Genomic DNA, 6272 nt, shown 5'->3' on the forward strand with positions numbered 1-6272 from the left:
TTGGCTTATTGAATACGTGAGTTTGGGACTGTACTATTTGTATAAGTAAATATTTTCTACTGTACAGTAAAGATTTGCTTGAGTGAACGTGCGCTATTTCCCATGATGCTCCAGTCCTCATACATGAATTGCCTCTGCATCGTGACAGTGTGATGCTGTGTTTGAGAGTGGTGTGTGTCTCCTCACCTATCGTGTCCCCCTAGTAGACAGCCTGTGCAGTGCTATGAGAGAGGTGGTACATTTTTTGGATGTTGCGGGTGAAAATATGTGAGAAGTGTGTATGTGTGTGTGTGTGTGTGTGTGTATGCATACGTGTGTATGTGTACTGTAGGTGTGTGTGTGAACACATGTGTATGTGTAAGAGATAAAGAAATAGAGAGAGAGAATCAGAACACTCTGTTGCAGGAAACCCCCTGAGAGAAAGAGAGAGAATGTTCTGTTCAGCATAGTTGCTGTGTTTTAAAACCTACTGTAGGAGCCTGTCTCCACTGCCCCAGACGTTTGCTATTGTATGTGCTGTATCAGAATATTACTATTGAGTGTTGGCCAGCTTGTTTATATTCATTCAATAAAGGTGACTTTCTTTCAGACTTGTATGCGGTCTGGTCTCTATGTATATAGTACTGTATGTCTGGTTATAAAGTACACATGAAGAACTGAGAACACATGCATACTTTCACTATGTATCATAGCTATGATACCTCTCCTACAGTGTTATAACCACCTCTCGTCACCTAACAAAACTAACCTGCTGGTTGGTTGACCATGCTGTACAAATGTGCATTCATGGTACTGTATGTAAAACAATTACATGATCAGCCTGTGGAATGTAAGTCATTATGTGCTGTGTGACTGAGTTGTTACTGCTAATGAACAGTCTCCATTTTACGAAAGAACTTCATCTGTATAAATGCACTGTAAATGGACAACAGAAGACACACAAAGACATTTGAAGGATGTTTTTCTCCCAGAATGAGTAAAACGCTCGTTTGACTTCTTGTCACTGCTAGATGCTGTTTGGTCTCTCCAAGCTCAAGGTTCGTGAGATAACTGTCAGAAGGTGAGTATATCAGGTGCATGAAGTCAGGCGCAGGAGAGAAAAAAATGGGTGAGCAACGTACTTTACTCAAAAAAACAAAGGCACAAGGTAAATAAATGCACTTGGCCAATAACCAACGGTAAACATTAGCACCCATCGAAAACCAGCCATCATGAATGGAACTGAACATAGAAATATTCACGCACAACAAACATGGGAGAAACAGAGGGTTAAATACATTAACATGTAATTGGATAATGAAAACTAGGTGTGTAGAAAATAAAGACAAAACCAATGGAAAATGAAAGATGGATCAGCGATGGCTAGAAGACCGGTTACGTCGATGCCGAACGCCACCCGAACAAGGAGAGGGACCGACTGTTACGGTTTTCTAGGTGTGAAGGAGAGTCGGACCAAAATGCAGCGTGTAGATTGCGATCCATGTTTAATGAACGAACGTAAAACACGAATCAATAACAAACACTATAAAACAAAGAACTTAACGAAAACCGAAACAGCCTATACTTGTGTAAACTAACACTGAGACAGGAACAACGAACACATAGGACAATCACCCACGACAAACTCAAAGAATATGGCTGCCTAAATATGGTTCCCAATCAGGGACAACGATAAACACCTGCCTCTCATTGAGAACCACTCCAGACAGCCATAGACTTTGCTAGATAACCCCACTAGCTACAATCCCAATACATACACACCAAAACCCCAAGACAAAACACACCACAATACAAAAACCCCATGCTACACCCTGGCCTGACCCAATACATGAAGAAAAACACAAAATACTTAGACCAGGGCGTGACAGAACCCTCCCCCTAAGGTGCGGACTCCCGAACGCACCTCAAAACAATAGGGAGGGTCCGAGTGGGCGTCTGTCCATGGTGGCGGCTCCGGCGCGGGACGTGGAACCCACTCAGTCAATGTCTTAGTCCCCTCTCCTCGCGTCCCTGGATAGTCCACCCTCGCCGCCGACCATGGCCTAGTAGTCCTCACCCAGAAACCCACTGGACTGAGGAGCAGATCGGGACTGAAGGACAGCTCGGGAATGAGGGGAAGCTCGGGAGTGAGGGGAAGCTCGGGAGTGAGAGAAAGCTCGGGAGTGAGAGCAAGCTCGGGAGTGAGAGCAAGCTCGGGAGTGAGAGCAAGCTCGGGAGTGAGAGCAAGCTCGGGAGTGAGAGCAAGCTCAGGCAGGTAGATAGATCTACCAGATCCTGGCTGGCTGGTGGTTTCAGCAGATCCTGGCCGACTGGCGGATCCTGGCCGACTGGCAGATCCTGGCTGACTGGCGGATCTGGCGGATCCTGGCCGACTGGCGGATCCTGGCCGACTGGCGGATCTGGAAGAGTCTGGTTGACTGGCAGATCTGGAAGAGTCTGGTTGACTGGCAGATCTGGAAGAGTCTGGTTGACTGGCAGATCTGGAAGAGTCTGGTTGACTGGCAGATCTGGAAGAGTCTGGTTGACTGGCAGATCTGGAAGAGTCTGGTTGACTGGCAGATCTGGAAGAGTGGTTGACTGGCAGATCTGGAAGAGTCTGGCTGACTGGCGGATCTGGAAGAGTCTGGCTGACTGGCAGATCTGGAAGAGTCTGGCTGACTGGCAGATCTGGAAGAGTCTGGCCGACTGGCGGATCCTGGCAGACTGAAAGATCTGGCTGCTCCATGCTGACTGGCGGCTCTGGCTGCTCCACGCTGACTGGCGGCTCTGGCTGCTCCATGTAGGCTGACAGCTCTGGCGGCTTCTTACAGACTGGCAGCTCTGGCGGCTCCGTGCAGACTGGCAGCTCCTTGCAGACTGGCAGCTCCTTGCAGACTGACAGCTCCGTGCAGACTGGCAGCTCCTTGCAGACTGACAGCTCCGTGCAGACTGACAGCTCCGTGCAGACTGACAGCTCCTTGCAGACTGGCAGCTCCTTGCAGACTGGCAGCTCCTTGCAGACTGACAGCCCTGGCTGTTCCATGCAGACTGACAGCTCTGGCTGCTCCATGCAGGCTGGCAGCTCTGGCTGCTCCATGCAGGCTGGCAGCTCTGGCTTCTCCATGCAGGCTGGCAGCTCTGGCTTCTCCATGCAGGCTGGCAGCTCTGGCTGCTCTATGCAGGCTGGCAGCTCTGGCTGTGCTGAACAGGCGGGAGACTCCAGCAGCGCTGTAGAGGAGAAAGGCTCCGGCAGCGCTGAACAGACGGGGAGACTCCGGCAGCGCAGGAGAGGAGAAAGGCTCCGGCAGCGCTGGAGAGGTGAGGCGCACTGTAGGCCTGATGCGTTAGTGCTGGTACTGGTGGTACTGAACCGAGAACACGCACAGGAAGCCTGGTGCGGGGAGCTGCTACCGGAGGGCTGGAGTGTGGAGGTGGCACAGGATGGGCTAGCCCGTTAAGGCGTACTGGAGATCTTGAGAGCAGTGCTGGCACAGGACGTGCAAGGCTAGGGATGTGCACAGGAGGCCTGGTGCGTGAGGCTGGCACCAACTTCACCAGCCGACTAACACGCACCTCAGGACGAGTATGGAGCGCTAACCCAGGTGCCATCAAATCCCCGACACGTTCCGTCGGGCGAATTCCATACAAAAAGCACCAACTCCCTCATTTCTCTCTCCTCCAATTTCCCCATTAACTCCTTCACAGTCTCTGTTTCGCTAACCTCCAACACCGGCTCTGGTTCTGGTCTCCTCCTTGGCTCCTCACGATAAACAGGGAGAGTTGGCTCAGGTCTGACTCCTGACTCTGCCACACTCTCCTGAGCCCCCCAAGAAATTTTGGGGCTGATTCTCAGGCTTCCTTCCGAGTCGCCGTGCTGCCTCCTCATACCGGCGCCTCTCCGCTCGCCGCCTCCAGTTCTTCTTTGGGGCGGCGATATTCTCCAGGCTGAGCCCAGGGTCCTTCTCCGTTTAGGATTTCCTCCCATGTCCAGAAATCCTTATAGCGCATCTCCTCTTTGGGCTGCTCCTGCCTGTTGACACGCTGCTTGGTCCGTTGGTGGTGGGTGATTCTGTTACGGTTTTCTAGGTGTGAAGGAGAGTCGGACAAAATGCAGCATGTAGATTGCGATCCATGTTTAATGAACGAACGTAAAACACGAATCAATAACAAACACTACAAAACAAAGAACTTAAAGAAAACTGAAACAGCCTATACTTGTGTAAACTAACACTGAGACAGGAACAACGACACATAGGACAATCACCACGACAAACTCAAAGAATATGGCTGCCTAAATATGGTTCCCAATCAGAGACAACAATAAACACCTGCCTCTGATTGAGAACCACTCCAGACAGCCATAGACTTTGCTAGATAACCCCACTAGCTACAATCCCAATACATACACACCAAAACCCCAAGACAAAACAAACCACAATACAAAAACCCCATGCCACACCCTGGCCTGACCCAATACATGAAGAAAAACACAAAATACTTAGACCCGGGCATGACACCGACCTAGGCGGAAGTCGTGAGCCCCCCAGTTTTGTGAAAACATGGCCCACCTTGCCTGGCGAGGATTCAGTCTCCTCGCCGCCCGGATGTACTCTAGATTGCGGTGGTCAGTCCAGATGAAAAAGGGTGTTTAGCCCCCTCAAGCCAATGTCTCCACACCTTCAAAGCCTTGATGACAGCCAACAACTCCCGGTCCCCCAAGTCACAGTTTCGCTCCTTCTGGCTGAGCTTCTTTGAGAAGAAGGCACAGGGACAGAGCTTTGGTGGTGTACCCGAGCGCTGAGAGGGCACGGCTCTTATCCCAGCCTAGGACACGTCCACCTCCACTATGAATGCCAAAGAGGTATCCGGATGAGCCAGCACGAGAGCCGAGGTAAACAAAGCCCTCAGCTGACCAAAAGCCCTGTCCGCCTCAGCTGACAACTGCAAACGCACCGGTCCCCCTTCAGCAGAGAGGTAATGGGAGCCGCTACCTGACCAAAGCCCCGGATAAACAAACCCTAGAAACCGCTGCACTTCCTTTACCATGGTGGGGGTCGGCCAATTACGCACGGCTGAAATGCGGTTACTCTCCATCTCCACCCCTGAAGTGGAATTGCGGTACCCTAGGAAGGAGACGGACTGTTGGACAAACAGGCATTTCTCAGCCTTGATGTACAGGTCATGCTCCAACAGTTGACCAAGCACTCTGCGCACCAGGGACACATGCTCTGCGCGTGTAGCAGAGTATATCAGAAAGTCGTCGATATACACCACTACACCCTGCCCGTGCAGGTCCCAGAAAATCTTGTCTACAAAGGCCTGGAAGACTAATGGAGCATTCATCAACCCGTACGGCATGACGAGGTAGTCATAGTGCCCTGAGGTGATACTAAATGCTGTTTCCACTCATCCCCCTCCCGGATACGCACCAGGTTGTAAGCGCTCCTGAGATCCAATTTTGTGAAGAAGCGCGCCCGTGCATTAACTCAATCGCACTGGTTATGAGAGGTAGGGGGTAACTGTACCTCACTGTGATCTGGTTGATGCCTCGATAGTCAATACACGGGCGCAGATCTCCATCCTTCTTCTTCACAAAAAGGAACTCGAGGAGGCAGGTGAAGTGGAGGGCAAAATGTACCCTGCTCCATGGATTCAGAGACATATGTTTCCATAGCCGCCGTCTCCTCTTGTGACAGGGGATACACGTGACTCCTGGGAAGTGCAGCATCTACCAGGAGATTTATCACACAATCCCCCGTCGATGGGGTTTGAATCGCCTTCTTCTTACAGAAGGTGAGTGCCAAATCGGCATATTCAGAGGTGACGCGCACGGTGGAGACCTGGTCTGGACTTTCCACCGTTGTCGCACTGATGGAAACCCCTAAACACCTCCCCGGGCACTCTCATAACCACCCCATGAGAGCCCTCTGTTTCCATGGAATAGTGGGGTCATGACAGGCCAACCAGGGTATACCAAGCACCATGGGAAATGCAGCAGAATCAATAAGGGAAAAATTATTTGTGATCCTCCCGCATCACCATGCCCAGTGGAGCGGTGGCCTACTCAATTAGCCCCGACCCCAATGGTTGACTGTCTAGGGCATGAACTGGAAAGGGCATATCTACTGGAACAATAAGGGATCCCTAAACTATGGGCAAATGATCTGTCAATAAAGTTCCCAGCTGCGCCTGAATCTACGAGTGCATTATGCTGGGAATGCAGGGAAAACTCAGGAAAATTAATATACACAAACATGTGTGCAACAGAGGGCTCTGTGTGAGCCTGGTGCCGA

General features: G+C 51.0%; 1 protein-coding gene across 11 annotated transcripts in view; it reads right to left on the reverse strand.

Annotated features, from left to right (window-relative positions):
• The window catches only part of LOC112244872 (nuclear pore complex protein DDB_G0274915), a 710200-nt gene that overhangs the window by 5959 nt on the left and 697969 nt on the right, over positions 1–6272 (reverse strand). The gene's annotated exons all lie outside the window — the stretch shown is intronic.

This window comes from Oncorhynchus tshawytscha, linkage group LG02 (assembly GCF_018296145.1).
Source record: "Oncorhynchus tshawytscha isolate Ot180627B linkage group LG02, Otsh_v2.0, whole genome shotgun sequence".
NCBI lineage: Eukaryota > Metazoa > Chordata > Actinopteri > Salmoniformes > Salmonidae > Oncorhynchus > Oncorhynchus tshawytscha.